Source organism: Drosophila serrata, unplaced genomic scaffold, assembly GCF_035046125.1.
Source record: "Drosophila serrata isolate PLE 108 unplaced genomic scaffold, ASM3504612v1 contig_269, whole genome shotgun sequence".
Lineage (NCBI taxonomy): Eukaryota > Metazoa > Arthropoda > Insecta > Diptera > Drosophilidae > Drosophila > Drosophila serrata.
The window spans coordinates 239,227-261,503 of NW_028257167.1; the positions used below are offsets into that span (position 1 = coordinate 239,227).

At 41.8% G+C, this 22,277-nt stretch overlaps 1 protein-coding gene and 1 long non-coding RNA gene across 4 annotated transcripts in view; one reads left to right on the plus strand and one right to left on the minus strand.

Annotated features, from left to right (window-relative positions):
* Positions 1–4,142: 4,142 nt before the first annotated feature.
* The window catches only part of Gfrl (Glial cell line-derived neurotrophic family receptor-like), a 119,486-nt gene continuing 101,351 nt past the window's right edge, over positions 4,143–22,277 (plus strand). For all 3 annotated transcript variants that reach the window (XM_086833081.1, XM_086833083.1, XM_086833085.1), the window contains exons 1-2: positions 4,143–4,870; positions 7,692–8,700. The gene's annotated coding sequence lies outside the window, so the exon portion shown is untranslated. The remainder of the gene's footprint in view (positions 4,871–7,691; positions 8,701–22,277) is intronic.
* On the minus strand, positions 19,009–21,114 carry LOC147643587 (uncharacterized). The gene is made up of 3 exons (XR_015271802.1): positions 19,632–21,114; positions 19,366–19,551; positions 19,009–19,306 (listed from the first exon to the last, which is right to left on the minus strand). It is a non-coding gene; the product is annotated as an uncharacterized LOC147643587 (long non-coding RNA).

Below are 22,277 nucleotides of genomic sequence, written 5' to 3' on the forward strand. Positions count from 1 at the left end.
GCCAAGCTCTGGCCCAGCCAAGTCGAGATGATTCCCTTACAAACTTTCGCTTTTGGCAGGGCTAAACAATGGGATCAGGCGAAACTGCACACAGAGCTCTGCCGTGTGTGGAAGGTGACTTACAATGGGGCCAAGTATGGGGCACACTCTAAAGGAGTAAATCAATGCTGTGCCATGCCATGGTATGCCCTTGGTTTGGGACATAATTAAATTCCGCTTTTAAGTGCAACGCCGCTCACACGATAAAAATAGTAACTAATGTGGCAAACGAGCCAGTCCCAGACGTATACCCGTTTTCGTGGCTCACTGGCTCAGCTTAATTTCATTTAAAATCGTTAACGTTAACGTCCTAAAAATACCCCAAAGGTGACGCTTGGCTGGCTCACCGAAATGCGAAGGGTTCAACTTGTCATAGGTCAAGCTCTGGCGCAGGTGGGAAATCACATTACATATATGCATGTACGTGGGATTTATTTTCTGCCTTGCACATTTTGAGTTTACAATTAAATTAGAAACTTTGACTGTGCTCCGCAAAGTTTCGGTGGCAGCGTCACAGCTCCGCAAGTTAGACGGACAGTTTTCCCCAACCCTGACTACTTGGTTTTGGGGGTGTCCACCAACTGGCCACCGATCCCCACACATCCACACATCTGACGGAATAAAATACGTGACACAATTCCATGGGAAAACAAAAAAAAAAAAAAAAAACTAAACAGCAGTCGGGATACAACTTCTGGTGTGTGTTCCATGTACCATATAATCCCTGGACCTCACCGGATGAGTTCAATGAACTTTTAAGTCCGGCAAGAGCTAAAACTAGGAGCATTGTCATTCAGGGTTTTAGGTTTAGTTTTATACCGAGAATATTCCCTAATTTCGTACATCACTCCTTGATAGGTTGGAGTATGTTCATACTAAATAACTTAAGGCCTTAAATACATATAAATTATTCTAGAATTCAAAGCAAGCTTTAAAACCTTCAGCACTTTAAGATATAAGAAAAAACTGCAATATTTAATCAATTCCCCAACTATTAGTCATTGCTTATATCCGTTGAATGTTTCCCCAAAGAACTTCCCACCCAAAATACACCTTGAGTTGGTGTGAAACTTTTTTGTTATTTTTTATCTGGAAAAAGCCTCTGGCAAGAAGGGGTTCAATGAACCATAAATGCATAGGAATATAGTAGGAACTTGGCCGGCTCATACATATGTACATATATGTATCTTGCTTGCCGGCTGGATAAGGCAGACACTTGGCTCCGTTCTTTTTCAATTCGTTCTTGTAGTCTTAGCCGGATTTTATTTATTTATATGGCCAAATGTTGTCTTTCGATTCGGCTGCTCTCATTTCCTAGCCGGCAGCCGCTTACTTCCTCTTTCTATCTCACTTGCAGCAACATATATATTATATATATATCTATATTCCTGCTCCGGCTCGCTGCACTTGCGCTCATTAAACATTTAGCTACATTGTCTGGCGTATCTGGAAGATAGAAAAGAAGAGGAGGGGGACTCGGGATGGCTGCTTAGGCTGGCGGCAGACAAAAGATATGAGGCAAAAGCGCAACGTCAAAAGGGAAATTGTACGCCTAATGGTCATTGCCGGGCCAAATGGAGCTGCCATTGGGCGCTTCTCCTTCTGTCTATTGAAATATTTAAAAGGATTTCTTTTTCTGCCCAGCAGCTGCCGCTTTTGGACCTCACCTTTGCCCAGGAGCAGCAGCAGCAGCATCAGTTTTTCCTCGTAGAACGATCTGGGATTAAGCAAATCAAAAAGTCAGTGCCCCAGCATCACTTGGAACCATCGACATCGACAACTGTGTCCGTTTTTATACACAGAAAATAATTTTAAAATCTACTAAATATATAATAAATAAGATAAATAAATTCCTCGTGAGGAATACATTTAAACATTGAAAGGCTGTATAGTTGAAAACATTTTAGTTTCTGAAATGTAAATACCAGTGTGTGGTTCTATGAATATTTTATTTAAATTTTTGATCTATGAATCCCCTGATAAAAGTGACAATTTTTTGAAGTGCTTTGATCCAACTCCTGGTTCTGCAACGTTTCGCTGTGGCAGCTCACTCCTGCCTCCCAGTGGCAGTCAGAGTTGCAGCTGCACTGGCTGCCTTGTCCGAATGCAATTAAAATGTCAGCGATGCAGAAACGGGTCTGCCCCGCGGGCGGGAAAAATGGCTGGCTAACATGCGAGGGCAGGAGTGGAGACTCTCTGGCCAAACACGCATTTGCCATGCCAAAAAGACTGGACACTCTGGACTCCCCAATGGATATATACGGGACTACGCAGGAGAGCCATGGGGGAATGGGGATTCCCCGGGAAAAGAGAAGAAGAAGAACCGTTGACCACGCCCCATACACAAAATTAAGCGCACTTGTGATGTACGTAAATTAATTTACTGTCAGCCATTTATGTTCACCGGCAACCGATGAAGCAGCAACAAAACCAACAACACACATCCAGCATCAACATCAACATCAGCAGCAACATCAACAACGTAAAGATGAAGAACCCAGAGCTTTGTTAGCCGCTTTATTGACAGACAGAAATTTGTAGCCAACAAAAAAAAGTTGCACAAGCCGCAAAAGTTTACTAATAAATAACATTTAGCACCCAGGAGTTTGCCATAAAAACAGGACCCAAAATGTGAGAGAGACACAGCCCACATAATTATTGATTCGACAGGCAAGGGATATATGTAAGCAGAATTTATGATTCACTTTGATATATGTCAGGGGATTATGATTCTTCGATGTTAAGCTGCTGCGGGAAAGCCGAAAAAAAAAACAATATAGAAATATGCACAGAAGTCATGTAGGTTGGGATTAAAAGATAAGGAGACCTTTTCCGAGAGCCTTTTGTGGGAAATAATAGTTGGAAATTTATTTAACAATTATTTCTTATAGGGAAACTTCATTATTTATGTTCTAAAATGTTTCACTTGCATTAATTAATGGAAAAATGTTTATATATGTATACACCAGCTTTAAGGACTAGGATATAATCATTTGGTAATCCCTTAATTGTAGCTTTGACTTTTTGTAAGATACCTTTCCATTTTAACTTTCCTGAAACCTTTATAAGCTTAACAAACAGTACTGCATAACCTTCAGTTAAAATATATAAATAAACCCTTTTTAAATACAAAAGTGAGCTAAAGGTAATTCCTAAATAGAAATACTGAAGGGCCTTAGGTATCCCCCAAGCTATTCATACTGCAAGTGGTTATTATCAATACCATTATTTAGGGGGAGAGACGCGTTGCATGTCTGCGTGTGCCACAAATGGCGACCGCAAGTTGCGGATATTATCTGGAGGGTGTCACTTTGTCGGCAACAGATACTTAAGTGCCGTCCGGACGCCATTCCCATTCCCATTCCCATTTCCACATTACCCCCCTCCTCCATCGACAGCCCATATACCGCATTCCGGCACTGTCCGGCGGAGCTGGCTGGAACGGAAGCACGCGACTATGGCGGAAATTGCTGCACATGCAACGCACGCAGCCAGCCACTTGGTAACTCCCTTCCCTCGGGGTCATCGAGATGCCATCAAGTGCAGGCCAGGCAATGGATTCAGATGCCGGGGGTAGAGAGAAGGTTCTCCATTCGCTTCAGCTTTTTTTCGAGTTAACAAATTAAAGTAAAAATTACAATGCATGGCATGCCATAAATACGAAAGTTTAAGACCTTGACAGCCATGACCAATTGACCCAATTGTTTGTCCGTAGTTTGCATGTGCCGGAGCTGGGAGCTGAGGTGTTTGTGTGGGCGAAACTTTTCACCAAGAGGTGTTTGGGGGGTGTTTCGGGGAATTTTTTGGGTATTTTTTTAGACCGAAATTGCAGCAGCCTTTGTTGCGAGTGTGTGTGTTCAAATTAAATTTGAAGCGCAGACCCAAGCCGGAATAGGACAATTCCCAAAGGCCTTAATCGTCGAGCCAACATTGACTTTAAGTTATTTTCGTTGTTGCCCAAAAGCAAAGAGAGCTCTGTTACTCTCTTTCTCTTAAGTTGTCATGCTCTTTGGTACGCCAAGCTTATCCGGAGCAGAGTTCGCCTCTTTGGGACTTCGGCCCACGGACACGACCTAGGCGAACGGAAAATGGAAAAGCGGCGCGCTTTCCTCGCCTGTCAGTTTGCCGCAGTCGAGCACTGAACACGCAACGCGCGCTTACTTCCATCCAAAACGCGAGGATAACTCATCAGGATAACCATACATTGTGCGATCCTTCGAGGTTCAACTCAAAAGAAATATCGCCACAGGCCAATCACGAAATCCATTTGCAGCTTTTGCGAAAAAAGGGCAAAAACCCCTTTGGAAAAGTGTTAGTGAGAAGATAATGGTGTTGTGTGTTTATGTGTGAGAGAGTGGCATTATGACCGAGGGCAATAGTGCAACCGCCAACTTCCGGCGGACCACCGCCTCCCTTGCCACCAACGCGTACTAAGTTTTATGCGAGAGCCGCAAATCCAACGGTTAGTTGCAAATTCACAACGTGCCACAAGCAAAACACTGACACCTCCTCTGTGCGGTGTGGCGTCCATCTCGTTTCGGGCCCGCCCGAAATCCGTATCCCGTTGTCGTAACCAGTAACCAGTAACCCGTTGCCCATTGCCCGTAATCCGTAACCCGTTACCCGTAACCCGTAACCCGCTACCGTGTATTCCGTATTCGAATTTCGTGTTCGCGTCGCGGTTCGTTGAGCTGGCAGCCAAAAATGTCGGTTTAGTGGCGCCATTATCTATATGTGCTAGTATCTCTCTCGACTCTCGGCTCTCGGCTTGCAGATTGCATCCTATATGTATATGCCGCCATATCCCCGGGAACGTGCAGCCGCTGGCCATGTAAGTGATATCCGTGGACCCGGCTATATGGGTTTTTAGTTTGCCACAGAAAGTCAGCTTCGCATGCTGACGTACTACCCACAATAAATTACCTGGCAACTGTCATGTTTCGGAATCGAAATGCAGTTGCAGGTAGATGTTACCTGGACCTGGCCGGTGGATAGGCCCAGTTGTAATTAAATTTTCTGTAAATTTTATCAAAATTTACGACACACTTGCAGCATCAGCCATCGGTCTTCTGCTTTATCCCTTATCCTTCACCCTGTCCAGCAAGCCATGTCCTTGCGTTCGCTGTTCCTGTGTTCAATAACAATGGAACCATGTCGAAATCGAGCCGCGGGCCATTTGGCGATGCTCCGCGCCTGATACACCACTCTTTCTTTTTTTGTGGGTCAAAAAAATATCGCAAAAACTAAAGGCCAAACTCCATTAGGACGCAGTGCCCGGCCACATGATTTATACAAGGGTCATGCATCATATTTCTAAACACACCAGGCATATGTGTATGTGCTGCTATAGATAGATAATGTTATTGATCCTTTCGGTCGACAGTTGGCTCGGGGGCAAGTAATCAGGGCGGAGATATAAACAAAGATTTTAGATTGCAGCAACGAGCTATTGGGGCTATGAAAATGTAATTACCTTGCATGGATAAATCAGGATAATAGAGCCAAAGCAACTAACTACCTCTAGTTTGGGATTTAAATTTAATTATGAACAGAACCCGGATATAACGCTGTGCTGTCTAGGCTTGAGTAGAAAGCAATAATGTTTACAATTAATTTAATGTAGAATATTTCTAGGTTCAGCCTTAATGTAGGTCATTACCTTTTGGTACAACCCTCACCGAAGTCGCAATAAATCAAGTTCTGCTTGCTCAAAATTAGCGAAATGCAAATAACATGACAATATTAATGATTTTGTTCAAATAAGAGAAAGACGGGAGGGAGGGGGACATGCACATAATAACAATAAAATATGAAACAAGGTAAATTTCGATTCCAGTTTATATGGGGAATGTCTTTAACGATGACTGCCTGCCACTTGCCTCCCGCCAGGGTGACGGCTCCGACGTCGTGCAGTGACGGGAAATATCGAATACCCGGTGTTTTATCAATTGCCATATCGCGTGCTCAGCCGCGAATGAATAAAAATATACAAAAATAAGCAACAAAAAAAGAGAAATATTTAGCAAATGAATGTTAGGGAAAACGAAAACGAAACCGAAATTGCTGCGAGTGGAACAATAAGATCCTTGTTGTGTGAACTGTTTGGGGCTAACAAGAAACCTGATAGCGAGGCCTCCAAACAAAAGAGCACTTTCGCCTGCGAATGGCACGGGTCCTTTCGCATTTGATGGTCCGCCATTAGCTATTTGCTGCCGCTAATCGAAGTTTATGTTTTGCATTCATGTAACCAATCCCCCCATCTATATATTCTATATTCTATATATTCCATTTCATGCCCCCCTTTTTGGGCCAACTATCAACTAACTGGCAGCCATGTTCTCATGTTGCGACTGTCAGTTTAATACAAATGAACTGTTTATGTTAATAAATGAGCTCACCGGTTTATGCCACCCCAAAGGGGGGTATTACATCATTAAAGCAACACCTGCTGTGTGTGTGCGGTAGGTGTACTTGTGAGATCTGAGTCTGTGTGTGTATGTGCAGAGTGTGTGTCAATGTCAAGAGGGGCCCACGCAGTGGAGTCCAGTGGAGGAGACCCCCTTTCCAGCCAAGAGAAGGCTCCCCAGTTGCAGGCAAATTATAGCTAATTAACATTTCTTTTTTTTTTCAATTTGTGCCTTAGATATTTCGCCAGGATTCTTTAAGAGAATACACTAAGGAAAAGGTGAAAGATATATATAAGAAAAGGAATTGCTAGAACACTTGGAAAAATAAGAATTACCTTTGCATTTCAAATCATTATTAGAAGACTTAATTGTGAATTGAATAAAATTTTTTATTCTTTTCCCATTTTATTATTTTTTTTTATTTTATTCTACCTACCACTAATTTTCTCAAAGTGTAAGCAATCTTAGAAGTTGAGAAATTTGATTTGTGTACATGCAAAAACAATAATCTCTTCTGAAAGAGGATAATAATCTTCCTAGAAAATTGTTCGTAGAGGAAAAACGTTGTGAATAACTTGCAGATTTCTGTGTGCGTTTTGCGCAAAAGAAATTTAATTGAAATATTCTGATGAAAAGGATTAAGGGATTTTCTGACAGTGCCGACAGCCACTGAAAGCCGACCGTGAGAGTCTTTGCCGCTCTGTTGGGCGTTTAATAGCCGGAAATCTGTCTATTTCCGCTTGCCGTGGCGTTGATTATACTTAATAGATGACCGACTGGAGCCGGTGCTGGAGCTCTTTCCCCCTTCCTCCCCCCTGCAAGCTGCTAATTTTTCTTTTCTCCTGCTTTTTGCCTGATACTCGAGTATTAGTCGGGCTGTAATTATGCTCTAATTATATGCCACATGTGTGTGTGTGGTGCTGCCTGTGGCGCAAAGAAAAATCTGTGCTGCGATGTAATTACAACCCAACGTGTAAAAAGCTTGAGTGTTGCTTCCTCCATCCGACTGAGGCTTTAATCCAGGGTATTTTTTTGTAAGTTTTTTTCTTCCTCCCATTCACAGGGGGGCGGCCCAATTGAGTGTCCTTCAGGTGGGGTCCAGTGGCCTTGCATGTGCCTAATTGGGCTGTCAGTTGTGGGGAATTAACATAGTTAACCGCAAATGATTCTGTTTATTAAAAAACTACATATTCAATAATTGCTTTTTCACATTTTTTCTCCGTCTCTCTTTCTGTATCGTTTCAGGTGAACAAACAAAACAATTCATAGCTTAAAGCCTCATAAAAAACAGAGGCAGCTCCACAGCGTTTAATGGAATAAGGAAATTTAATTAAAATTATTACTTTAACGATACATATCAATGTTAGTCTGATTTTCCTTAACTACTAGACCTTAAAAAAATATATATATAAATATTTACCAAATATCAATATTCATATCGAAATATCTAAAGTGCTAAAGTTGATTGAAAGATAACAACGCCAACGTCTTAAGCATTTCCTAAAGCAATTAAATCCACTTAAAGTTTCCAATAATAAAAAAGCCCAAGGCCAGTGGAAAAATAAATCTTTAATTAAATTGACTGTGCCAGTGCGAGTGCATTGTAATTGAATGGAAATAACGAAATAAGGAATCACGCGAGGAGTTTTTCCTGGAAAAGGTACAAGCACAGACACACACGTATACGCATAAAGCGGCGTCGCGGAAAATCGCTTTGTCATGTAATGTCTTTATGCCTCTCAGCGGATCAAGTGCTTAGGCGATAAGCAAAAAAGCAGCTGCCATTCCGTTTCGTTCCGGATTTATATGCATAAATGAAAACACGCATGCTCCCGGCCCGGCCGTAAGCCAAAGTTGAAGGGGCCTAGAATTCTATCGCTACGCCGGATTAGCTGCAACATAAAAGCGCAAACACAAAGGCGAAAAAATAGCGTGGAAAACACACACACACACAGCAGGGGCGGAGAGGAAACAGGGGAAATCTGGGAAAAGAAACTGAGGCCCAGCAGGAAGCTGGGATGCTTGCCCTTCCCTCCCCCATCCATGACATCAACAGTGTGTAAATGGGCGAGCAATTAAGCCGTTAACGATGTGCCCGCTCTCAAAGGAGCCACACAGGTCCAGGACCCTCACAATCCAGATAGCGTCACAGTACCGCGGACTAGAGATAGAGTCCTTTACGAGGATAACTGAACCCATGAAAAATGCATTCTGCTGCGCTGCCGCTGCGTTCACTGTCGCTGATTAATTCCAAGTAAGTTGATGAGCTTTCGCTTTTAACGCTTTTCTTTTTACGAGTCCGGCACTTCCGGCACTTTACGAGATCCGTTGGGCGAACGCGTTAATTTCTTGTAATCATTGCAGTTTTAAATCGAGAGAGGTTCACAGGGGGGAGGGAAGTTCGCAGGAATCACGGCAAATTGTTCCTTGGAAAAACCTGACCTAATTAAAGGCTTTGATTGGGGTTGAAAATGGTTGTAAGTCCGAGTAAGGCTGCGATTTCCCTTTTTTAGTTATTTAAACAACACAAAGGATTTAGGTTTTCAGTTAATTAAAGAGCTACAGAAACAATTAATTTATTTTACCCTTTAAAGACCTATTTTAAATCAATAAAAATACTTTAAAGATATACAATAAATTTACTCAAATTGAATCTTTAAAGTATTAACATTACAGGAGTTTTTCCCTTAAATTGTATGTTTTAATTATTTATAAAAAAATGTTTTTATGCCGCTTAAAAATTCCTCATGCATAACATTTTCCGTTTTTGTTAGACTTGCAGCCACGTCAAGCCCATAATGTATTCTTATCCTTTATGCTCTTGCAACCAGCAATCAAACAATTTTCTGGAAAATGTTCCTCCCTTTTATATATATTTATACATATAGATATATATACGTATATATGTATATAATTTCGTTTTAAAATTAGATTACAGACATTTGCCTGTGGGTAACGGCCAAAACGGGAGCATACTCTTCGCCGCTCATCAAAAATGCGAGTAAAATTACAAAAGCGAACAGATAGCGGGCAATGGGAAGAGAGTGAATTTTGGATGCTTTTTGGCTAGGATGGTTGCTATTATTGTTAGCTCGTCGTTTGGTTAAGCTAAAAATACAGCATCGAATATACGAGTAATTTCTGGCCCATGCACAGGCCAGGCCCCAAGGTCTCTGGGCTTTCAAAGAATCTCAGTGCGGTGAGTGGACCTGCCATTTTGTTTGCCAAAAATTGGACGGCCAAACAAATACAGGCATAACTTGAAAGCGAAATCCAGACCAGGCGCAAGGCATGGCAAGGCGGCTTTAGAAAGTCATCTAATTCTCTCAATTCAAACACTTTTACCTAAGCCGCACTCCCACACTAAAACACACGCACACAGACCAGCGCGTGCCTGCCTACATCGAAGCTTGTTTGTTGGCAACCATTGAAAAGTGGGTAAACTGAATGCGAAAGCTAGGCCGAGTGATGGTTGCACTGAGAAAACTCAGTAAAAGAATCTAGAAAAGAATAGGACCTTGAATAGTGTTTCCTTGTTTACAAGGCAACCAACGTGGCGTATACGTAATTTTAAGAGTTGTAAAGTTTCATTAGTTTAAATAGAGATATTCAAAGACATTAACATCATCGTGGCGTATACGTAATTTTAGGAATTGTGTGTTCAACTAGTCGTATACTTAATATTTGGACTACCGAACGTAGTTTTAATACCTTAGAATAGTTTTGCCCTAAATTAAATAGAGACATTCAAAGCATTAACGTCAACGTGGCGTATACGTAATTTTAAAAGTTGTGTGGTCAACTAGTCGTAATTTTGAGATTTTCACGCAGTTTTTTTAGTTTAAATCAATTTTTTTAAGCATTTAAACCAACGTGGCGTATACGTAATTTTTAGAGTTGAGCGGTCAATTAGACGTATACATACTTAATAGTTCGTAGTTTCTTAATTTAGTTTTAATAAAGATATTCAAAGCAAACTTAGGTGTACGTTGCGAATACGTTATTTTAAGAGTCGAGCGGTCAACTAGTCGTATACTTAATAATTTTAGCTTTATAATCAGTTTCTTAAGTTATATTGGGTTACCTTAGAATAGTTTTGACTTTAACTATTGCTCTTTCAAGGTCCAACTCATGTAATTCTATATTTTAGTCAAGTTTTAAAAAATATACATCCCATATCAAGACCCCAATTTAATACTAAGATCAACGAAATGATTTCCTGTCATATTTTTTTTCCTCTGCATGGGAAAATGGAGAGCAAGTAGTGAGAAGCCCGGCCTAAAACAGGCAATTCACAGGCAGCTCGGCTGCCAGCTTGGATTCAATGGCGCTCATTCATCGGCTTAGACGTACACACACACACGCTCATGGAGAGTGGTGAAAGTGTGGCATACATATGTGGGCTGGCCACACACACACATTTTCGAAGGTAGCGGGGGGTGTGGGGGCATAAATCAGGCAGGGCGGCTTCTTGGCTTTCTTGGCCTTCCAACCCACCCACAAATGCTGCAGCCGATGGCGCTTAAAGGCATTCTGGCAAAAGTTTTGACTTGAGCATTTCAATCGCCTGTTTTATTGCTCACATATTTTATGCCGTTTATGCTCAAAATTCAGCTCAACATGCGCGACTTTGTCTGTACACACATACACGCACAAAGGCTTACAGTGAGAGAAACAAATGTATAAAAATATGTAAGGTTTATTGAGGGAAATGCATTTGTATTTAATAGTTAATAATATAGTTAGTGAGTTAAGTTATTTAAATCGTTATTACTTTACTTTAAAGCAGAAAAATATCTCGAACTCATTTTTATCATTCTTAAAATTAGTGTAGTTCTGCATTTTATATTTAATAATGTGTTGAAAATCCCTATTATATTATATATTTCTGTTCTTTATCACTTAATTTTCCTCAGTGGAGAAGCTTCTTCTGCCAATGCTTCTGTGTCTTTGTATCGGTGTATGTCCTGCGGCGTTCGGCAAGCAACTCTTGCCAGCGTTGAAGGAAAAACCGCAATGCGGCACATTATGCGCGCTGAAAATTCCCTCAAGTCCCTTTCATTCCCGAAAGGAAAAGGGAAAACGCAGCCGCGAAAGAAATGCGCAAATGTTTGCCCCGCCCCGTCGCTCCTTTCTCCTACTCCCTTCTCCCTTTTTAAGGGGGCGTGTCCGCGGTCGGACATGGCTATTTGGTTGCATTTTCCCCACCGCCTCTGATAAACTCAGAGCTCCCGAGCGTTTGCTTTGCGGTTTTCCGTTTATTTTCCCCTGCTTTTGTGCTCGCAAAAAAAAGTATAAAAAATATTTACAGAAAAAAAACCATAACTAATTAATGTTTTTGTGCGTGAAAATGTATTATAATTGTGCACCTGCCGCTGCTGTTGACGTTTGCGGCAAGGTAAATATTAATGTTGCTTTAAATCCACGTCTGCCGGCGACATTTTAGCCCGGAATTGGGCCTTTTCACTTTTGATTGAAATGTTTGTCAAGTTTATTTGCTTTGGGCTCTGTAAAATGATTTGCCAGCAAAGCCCAGGTAACAATGTAAACACTTTTGTGTTTCGTGTGCGCCTCCAGAGTCCCGAGTTGTGAGTCCTTTCGCCAGAGAGATGATAGATGAGTGGCATCCCGGCGAGAGAGCGACCATGGGTTAAGGACTTGACGGCAGCTCTCGGCCTTAGCTTGGTTCAATTAAGACAAAGCTACTCTGGCCGAACACATACATATATTGATTTTTATTCACTAATGAAAAGTGAACATAAAAAGCAAAAGACACTTAACCCTTTTATTGAATCGGCCACGCAATCTGCCGTTGACGTCAGATAGTGTCTGACTAACTGACTGATGGACTGACACACAGAAACAGACTGACTGACTGACTGACTGACACACTGACTAACTGACAAAACTGGCGACGGGCTGACTTTTCATGACAGCACGGGCAACAGCTTGGTTCAGCGCCTCCCAAGTGCCGGTCCTCCTTTTCTCTCTCACAGAAAAAAACACTTTAAAAACCAGGCACTGACACAACGTCGAAGCGTGATTGCACTGTAAAAAGTCAGTGTCCTTTTGGGTCACGTATCCTTATTGAAGGATTTTGTGAGGCAGCTTTTCTTGATTCTTATTTCTATATATATTTTATTTCTGCCTTTTAATAAAGTTTAAAATAATGTAACTTAATGATAAGGTATTAAAAAGCTGGCACCTAAGCCATGTTGAAACCTGATTGGACGGGAAATCAATCTCTTATTAAAATGTAGCATTTCGTGAGAGCTAAGCTACAATAGCTGGGTAATATCTATGCTTACTATAGTTTGTTTCTGTTTAAATTATTTTATTTTCAGTAATTTGTATCCTAAAATAAAGTGTATTTCATGTTTAATTATATATACATATAACACAGACATATAAAATATTCGAAAAGATAACGTAATCCTTTGATCCTAAAAGACAAAGGCGCGTTCTTTGAACATACAAACATCATTATAAAATAATACTTTCCAGTTCCTTTATAGGAAATTCTTAAATTCTCCCAACTTTTATACAAAATTTTTTCGTCAAGTGCCTGGAAGTGTGTTGGTGTCGGTGTCAGTGTTCGTGGACGTGTTCGTGTCTGACTGAGTCTCGAAGCGCACACATCACGCCTCTGCCTCGGGAAGGGGCTTTTAACCCACATAATAATTACTGTAGTGAAAGGTTACCACGGTCGAATGCGAAAAGTTGGAGTCGATAATTGCAGCGGGCTTCTTCTGGGGGGCTGCTGGCGGCAGCGATTGTTAAATATGAGTATTTGCACAGGGTTGTCTTATAATCGGAGGGCCTACTAATTGCACCGGCATTCCCCCAATGTAAAGACCGTTACGCCCCCTTAATTGTCGAGCCACGCATCGATGGCTCTGTATTCGTTTTGCTTCCTCTTTATTTCATTTTCTTTTTCCTGTTTTTTTGTTGGAATTTTCACGAGTATTTGGTATTTCGCATTCGCGATTGAGTGAGTAAGCAATGCTCGGTCGGCTGCATGTGCCACTTCCACTTGATAGCGTCATGGTTCCGGCTCCGTATCCGTATCAGCATCGAGTGGGTGTCGGTGTGGGTGATTTTGGTGTTTTGGAATGAGAGATGCCGGGAGCTAGGACCTCGCATTCCGGGACAGGACAGGGAAAGCTCAGCTGCATTGAAATAGAGCCACGTTTGCGTGACATTCGGGCGTTAGTAGCGAAATGCGTTTGTTTTGATGGCGCTGGGACAGTGGGGAAATGGCACATTGAGAAGGCTTTCGGCATTCCTCACTCTGTTTTTTTTTTGCAAGACTTTATTACTTGTTTGTCTGTGGGATACACGCTATGTAGTTTTTATGAGAGACTAGCTATTAATAGCGGGCCAACTTTGCATGCCAATTTGTATAATTTAAATAACTTTGTTTAATTCTTGAATGGTACTCTTGGTTTATGCTTTTTTTTCGCACAACTGCTGACCGCTGTGGCGCTGAAAAGTAGGCAACACTTTAATCTCGAGCTCCCGAAGGAGCTGGGGTCGTATTTAATGTGTGTGTTGGGTGTGTGTGTGTGTGCTTTGAAAGCAGAAAATGCATTTAGTATGCAAACAAAATGGGCACAAAACTGTCGTTATTTATGCAAACCTAACTTCTGCTCTTTAGAAATTATTATTTCGCTCCTTTCACATTTGCCCCGCTCCTCTCTCTCTCTCTGTGCTTTTTTGTTTATTCGTTGTTTCTCTTGCTGTTGCCAGTTGGTTTGCATTTCCGTCTTTATGTTTGCACACACACACACAGGCATGTCCAGACACACACACACACACACACACACACACAGACCGACCACACGGAAGTGGAGACGCATAATGAGCGGCCGGAGCATTTGGTACGCTTCCTTCCGTCTTGTGTGCCGGGATTTAACTTGTGCTGCATGCTGCAGCTTGTGGCATGAATGGCTTTAACCCTATAGCTTTAGGCTAAATTGCTCAATAATAGTATTCAAGTTAATAATTATAATTAGATTATTAGATAAATTGAAAGCTTCTCATTGAACCCAAAAATGTTACCAGTTCCCTATAAAAATAACTAATGAGGATGATGTGGATTGGGTCAAAAATATTTACTCTGTCTTTATTTAGTCAATCCATTATGATTTTATGTCTTAATAAATATAGATATTTATACTTAAATTTGTGTAAATTATGATCAAAGACATTTTTACAAGTTGTTAAGAATCTTTCTCTTAACTTAACCCTAAACTTTAAATGAAAATATTTAATATAAGCCAAAGATGGCCATCAAAGGGTTAAGCCTTAATAAGCTGAAATTCGCAAATGGCACGCTTTAAGTCCTGGCCCGGTGCCATCAATTAAAGCCAAATACTTTGTGCCGTGCGCCGGGGAAATAAAGGGCAAAGAAAAAAATGTATTACGCCCATTCACGTGGCACTGGGATTCAGGGACAAAAGCTTGGCGCGCCGTCACCAAATGAATGGCCACCTGACAGGCATCTATTAAGCCAGGTGACCCCGGGTGAGGTTAGCAGGGGAAGAGGAGGAGGAAGTGGAAGAGGACTGGGTCTGGCTAATTTGCCACAGACCCGTGGCCATTGAGTAGCCGCTGGCCGCTGCTCGGTTGTCTGCATCTGTCCAAAATGTGGGCGGAGTTGGAATTGGAGTTTTGGGCTGGAGTTGGAAATTATATGGCGCGGCCATCATCAACGAGTCGCCATCTCAACAATCACTTTCCAAATATGTCAACATAATTAATTTTCAATTATCCCAGTGACATTTCCCGCATACACACACAGACACCAGGACCCTCGCTTGACCCGCTTGGAAACCAGCTAATTGGGTGGGGCTGTGAGGGGGCTGGATGGGCGTAGTCTATTATTATTAATAGCAGGAGCTGAGCCGGCGACCCTCTGGTGTCACTTAGTATAATTGAGCGGCATTTGATGGGAAATAATTCACAATCCCATTGGCTCACAATGGACTAAGTAAATTATTTTTGATGTTCGTGCTGATGTTGATCGATTAATCACGAAAGCAAATGCCGATTCATAGTTTTCCACCAGCAGCAGCAGCAGCATAATTTGACCCTGACCCAAAGCGTAAACCGCATAAAGGTGACAACTCTGTGGTTTTCCCAGCTGACAGTGTCGTGTGTGTCGCGCCTGCCTATCTGTGTGTGTGTGATTTAATGGCAGGCCATCAATTTGACGCCTTCGAATTGGGCCAAAAGCAACCACACTAAGAGAGACAGAGAGAAACTGTGCCCAGGGAAGAGTCAACAACGTGCCTCATCTTCGTTACGAATTGAAAACGTGCCAGGCGGCTGTGGAAGTGGCATTTACCCAAATTAAATTGGAGCTTCAAAGACCTTTTTATCACCTGACGTTAATCAAAATTCAAAAAGCCGGCAAATGTAGCGGAAGTAATGAGAAACGCTCTGGGTGCCCGGATCGGATCGGATTGGATCCATTCCATTTCCATTCCATTGCGGCCCGCCGCCTCGCCTCGCCTCGCATCACCTCGCTTCGTTTATCGGCGACGAGCCGGGTTTTGGTAGTTGGCTTAATCATCGCCCCCGGCCTGGTGTCAAACCGCAATGTTTCTTTGAGTCGGAGTCAGATATTCCTTTGCCACCTTGTGCGCACAGAGAGAAATGGTGGAATAATGCATAACAAAGTAGTTGTTCCATAAACTACTAGATATCATAATATTTAATACAATAAACTTAGGGTGAAGTATCTTTATTTTTCTATGAGAACAACTATCAACTGATAGGGTTCTTAAGAAATATCTTTTGGATTTTCTTTTATATTTAAAAAGATTCCTGAAACTAGTATTTCATTATATAGAAATATAACCTTGTGTTGCTCCAGTTATATTTATCTAAAAATCAGCCCTATCAACCTGAAACTATCAGCAGTAAGATGTCCGATTTTAATATCCTTTTTTGACAAGTGTAATTACCGATTGCTCGAGCTTTTTGTCTGCCGTTTTGGTTTCCGTTTTGCATAATAAATGTCACAGCTCACGACAAGGAGCGAGAACGATGGCGGAATGAACTACAATGGCAATGAGACCGAGTACAAAAAACGAGAATGAGCAAAACAAGTCGCTTAACAAGCAGCAGCAACTACTTATGCTCAGGTAGGTAGGTGCCTCTGGTCGGGCAAGTGCTTCTCCCCCACAGAAGAGCACAATGCCAACGAGATGTGGAAGTGGTTGTGGGTTCAAAAAGCAAAAAAAGACAAAAAAAAAAAATGGCAAATGGCAAATGGCAGAGAAGGAATCTTAACCGGAATTATTCATAATGTTCAGGAGGCACGCATACATTTGCATTTCACGGATACGAGTGTCACTATCGAGACGAGGGGCATAGACATTAACATGTCGCCTGGCTGAAATAGAACCATTGCGGAGACATGGGGCTCTATATAGGATATGGTATGTTATGTTATGTATGGGAGGGGTGCCGGATAACCCCGATACATGCCCAGGCCCAGGCCCAGGCCCAGCCAAGCAAGTCATTCAATTTAGCTGCCAGACACAAAAAACACATACACTCGCCTTTCCAAAACAAGGACATCACCAGATATACACTAATAAAAGTGAAAAAGGACGTGAGCAACGCTCTTGGAATTTCAAACATGTTGCATCTCCGGCAGCTCGCTCGCAATCAGACGAAACTAAACGCGGAGTGTTTCAAACGAAATGGAAATGCTGGCAGCGACAGCGACAAGAGTCCCTAAAAAAAAAACAGAAGCAGGAAGCTAAACATTCAGCGGAATCAGCAAGACAAATACCGTGGAAGAAAAAGGACACAGCCAGGACAAAGCTGAAAAAAATAAACAAAAAAGAAATTCAAGCGCAACAAAAGGAGACAAATAATTAAAGTAAAAAGTTTCCTTCATCAGTTTGCTTATTTTTTATTCATTTTTTAAATGTATCCTGACCAAAGGTACAGCATTATGTTAACTTCGCGTGGTAAAGTCTTTTAGATAGAATTGTTTTGGGAATGAGCTTTAACCTTTCCCAATATTGTCATGCGTTTACAAATATTTTAAAATGTTTCGATGTATAGAATAAGAAATAATAATCACTATAATTGGAGCTTTTTAAACCTTGCTTAAAAATTTTTTTAGTACTTGTAATTTGAAAATAAAGTCCAAGATGTTAAAGCACTTAAATATGTGTGATATAGATAATGCAGGTCAAGTAATATTAAAAATATATTTTCCTTTAAATTCTGACAGATTTAAATAAGCAAAAAACACACTCTGTACAGTTGAAACTTTTAAATTATTCCCATTGAAACCCATTGTATTAACAGACCTCAGAGTATTTAACATTCGTTAGGGAAAATTCAATATTTGAGCTGTGTTCTTATTCATTTCACGTTGATTTGGTGGCTGGGTCAGGACCTGTTATCAGTCAGGCCAAGGAAGAATTCATCAAGGTCAAAACGTTGATGGTTTCGCCCTTCCATCTTCCATCTTTCGCCTCCTGCTCCCATCGCCATGGATTCATGGATTCGGTGGTTAGGTCAGGTTCCGGAACTTTTCCTTTTCTTTCCTGTTTTTGTTTTTGTTGGTGTTGTGTTGTGGCTTGTCTGCCTCGCCTGACTGCCTTTGACAACGGCTCCAATGACGCGATGGCAGAATTGGGGTTAGAGGAAGATCCCAAACGCGTTCTTGTTCCTTTTTGCCCGGGTTCTTCACTGTTTATCGCCGTAACCGACGAAAAAAAAAGAAAGTAATTTCTTAAAAAAGTTTACAACGGCCGGGGCCAAAAGGGTCGAGAACCCGCAACGAGTGTCAAGTGTTATTGACGATTTGTTGATGATGTGGCAGAAAGAGGGGGTGGCCCACAAGCTGAACCCAAGCTATGCAAAGGAATGGAAATCGGCCAAAAATTCGTCCCGGAATCCTTTTGTCGTTGCTTGAGTGATGCTGCTGGCCACCGCAACTTCGTTTACGTGTCTATCCCGGCTCATTTTTCCATTTTCCAAGCTCTGGCATTTCACTTGCATATGCTCAACGCACAAAGGAAATTTTCTTTGACCCGGCTTTTGGGGCACTTTCTTTCCCCTAATAGAAAAATCTAGGGAACAAGGCTAAGGTATGTCCTATGACTTTCTTTAGCTGTTTGTGAAGGAATAAGGGAATGAGAAATATTAAAGCCAACATAAAGAACATGATACAACCTAAGAGAACTCACATTATTGAAATATTGTTTAAAATTTAAGACAATGTGTATTAACAGAGCTTACAGATAGACTTCAAAAAACCTTTTAAAGTCGGAAACTCTATCTTTCTATCCTTGCAAAAAAACCATATACCCCACGTGTACTAGAAAAAAAAGCAAAAAGGATAGAAGAGAATATCCAAGGTAAACACGAAGAGCACGAAACATCTTTTCAGTGCGATAACAGAAATATTCTTCCATTCAGGCAGACACGGGGCACGTAACAGTTTTATCTCTTATTCAAAGTGTTGGCTGGCCTTGCTTCTTTGGGTGTAAGTAAACTTCTGGCGGGCATTAAGCCGCCGCCCAAAAAAAAATAAAAGAAAACTTTTCAAGTGTTGAGCAATAATCAGAAAGGCTGGACTGGACAGCACCTACGCCCAGCCCCCTTTTTGGGTCGGGGAAAATGTTGTCGTGGAAAAGTTTTCGTGTTCCCGGGCATTGCTTAAATGGGTTTATGGGTTCATTTGCAGTTGTAATAGGCGTTGAAATACCGGGGATTTTCGGTCCTTTTCAAGCATCACAATGTCTTTGTTTCTTTCCTCTCATCGTCTGAGTGGGATATCCCATATTCCATAGCTCTCTAATACGCTCCTTCATCTCCTTGATGGGCTGCAAATGAGGGCGAGCGTCAAAGTTAATTACACTTTCGGGCCCGCCTGGCACGCAACCTTTCTTTGTTGCTGCTATTATTTATTTCGTTACTTTAATTTTTTGCGTTCCTTTTGGCTTATGATCCGTTTCGGTTCCGTTTCCGCCGGAAAAGTCCGAGTGAAGTTTAGAGCACATAAACAGTTTTGTATTTCAATTAACCGAATGGACGGACACGAAATCAATCGCCAGTGAATCACGATGAGCTGCGAATGTTGGGCCGTCCGTTGAAATGAATCAAATCAAATATTTATTGTTTTCGATCCAATAAATTTTTATCACTCACCGGGGCAGCTGGCAAATGGCCAGCCATGGCGTGGGTCGTGGGCCGTGGTAGGTGAAAAATATCCAAGTGACAACGCCTCCGGCGACAGCACACATTCGCTTTCAATAAGAGTAAGGGGACGGAAAAAAAGAGGCTCAAAGAGGCGAGAAAATAATAATCATAAAATGGCGGATGAAATTCACAAATAAATGCGAATACGAGAAATACAAATCAAACCCGGCTCGCCCAGCCGCATATGAGCGGAAGTTGGGCCTGGCCTTCAGTGTCTTTCCGAGGGTGGCGTTTATGCGTGTGTCAGAAAAAAAGCGAGCATAAAGAATTTGCAATTTAAAAGGGATTTACTGCGCCTCGTAAAACAAACACAATAAAAGATCAAACGACATGACAGGCTAAGGCCTCTGTCCCCCACTTTTGGCTCCCTTCTGACCTCTGAGAGGCCCCGGAGGCGAAATGTCAAAGGATGAGGACGGGGATGAGGCCGCCAATGTACGACATCAAGGCACAAAAACAACAGACACGAGCCGAAAGATGACAAAATAAAAGTAAAGCCGAATTTGGTGTGACAACTTTTCGGCAGGCAACGGGAATCGAGATGGATATGACAGGGCCAACACGCACACACACACACACATGAGTGTCTGGAGTTGGCCCACACAGACACATGTGTGCGTGAGTGGGGGAGTTGGCGAATTGTTTTTCCTTGGCTTCAGCTGCCTGCCACTGTTGACGTTTTAATCGAATCAATCCGGCAGCCAAGCGTGCCCAAAAAAAAAAAAAATAAAGTTATAAACTTGTTGGCAGTTGGATTGAGAGTTCATGTTCATGCTCCAGCTCCTGCGGTTTTTTGTTTTTTTGGGGAGAATAGATGGAGGCTTTTGCTCATGGGGATGTGATGCTCCTCTATTCCTATCTGGCGAGCTAATTTACGCAACAATATACAAGTTGTTTGCTTGTTTTCCTATTTGAGTCAGCCTATTTGAACAGCATCAGTTGGATGAACGAAAATGATTTTCGGTTCGTCCTGGGATTCTCATCAAAACTGAAAATGAAAATAAGAGGCAGGAGCTACGATTTGATTTTCTCGATTTTTACTCCGATTACTTTGGGGTGGAGCATGGCATAAGAAGCTTGAAATGTAAACCAAACTATTTCAAAGATTTTTACTAAATAAGGTTACTTTGCAAAGTACTTTAGGTTCATAGGATCTAGGTAACAATTATTTTAAGGAGTTATGAAAGCATAGTCAGAAAACATATATGCCAATTTCTACTCTACAAATGCAAGCGTTCATAAATTTAAAGAGCTATTCATATTACTTCAACAATTAGTTTATAAGAATGAAAAAAAGTAATCAAGCTTAGCTTGAATGGCATATCATTTATGTCTATCATTTTTGGATAATGAAACTAACAATTTCTTATACATATAACCAACAATTAATCTAATTTATCGACCTGAAAATCCAATTAATTGAGAATTCATTGAACCCGGTCGGTCGGCATTTCAATTATTTCTGCTGTCTGCCACAGAGTAGAGTGGCACAGAGAGTCATAGCGTCAAAGCAAATGTCAAAATGATAAACATCGTGCTGGAGTGGCATCTGTGTCTGATTAAGTGGGCTGGGAATTTAATTTGTAATTTAATAAGTACGCTTGCAATTATGCAAACTAAATAAATTTGAAATCAGCAGACGATGAGGAGGCACCTCCAAGTTATAGCCATTATTGTACATGAGTGCGATGAGTGGCGCCGCGCTTGAGTAAACAAACTACAGACTTAATCCAATTAATGTTGAATTTAAATGCTTGAGACGATTTGGCAAACACTGAGTGACTGACTGAATCATCCCGACTCGATTGGCCCATTGAGGAGATGAAGGACATACGAGGATGGAGTGCCGTGAGTGATCGGGGAAGTTGGAGCCAGCGATTCACATTACAGCTTGCAGCCGCAGCCACAACCGCAACGTGAAGAAGTTACTCCAGGGAACGTGGTGGCCAAAAAGGAAACTTTTTCCTGCGACGTAGATAGTTTTTCCCTAACAGCTCATGTGTGTGTGTGTGTGTGTGTGTGTGTGTGTGGGCGGTGCAAGGGGCGTGGCAGCTCACAGAACCAGTGCTCTACTCGGCACGTAGACAGCCTCTCACTCAGGTTGTGCACTGAGAGGAAACTCTTGGGCAGGTTAAGGATATACTTGTTGTGATACCTCTAATCTTTTGAAGGAAAGATAAACGTAAATCATTGAGCATTGGCAAGAATCAGTTTACAGGAAATTCTGTGCTAACTTTTCCGGTTTATAAAATCTTTTCGAACATGAAAATCAATGTTAAAATAAGAAATTATTTCGAAATATTTAATATAGTGAATCCTTTAATTAATTACTTCTTGGATTTTTTTGCTCAGTGTGCGCGTGTGTGCTGGATTCTGGGCTACGTAATGCGTCATGTTCGAGTTTATCGCTTGGGCCCCGAAATTGCCATAGTGGGCAGGGCTGGGCAGGGTGGGGAACCGAAAGGAGCCGTCAGATAGGGGCGAAAGACCAGCGCTGACGGGACGTGAGCCAGGAGCTGGAGTTGAACGAGTCTGGCCATCCTGATGGCTGGCCTGTGACCAAAGCGGAGCCTCCCAGAGCTCGGGGATCACGAG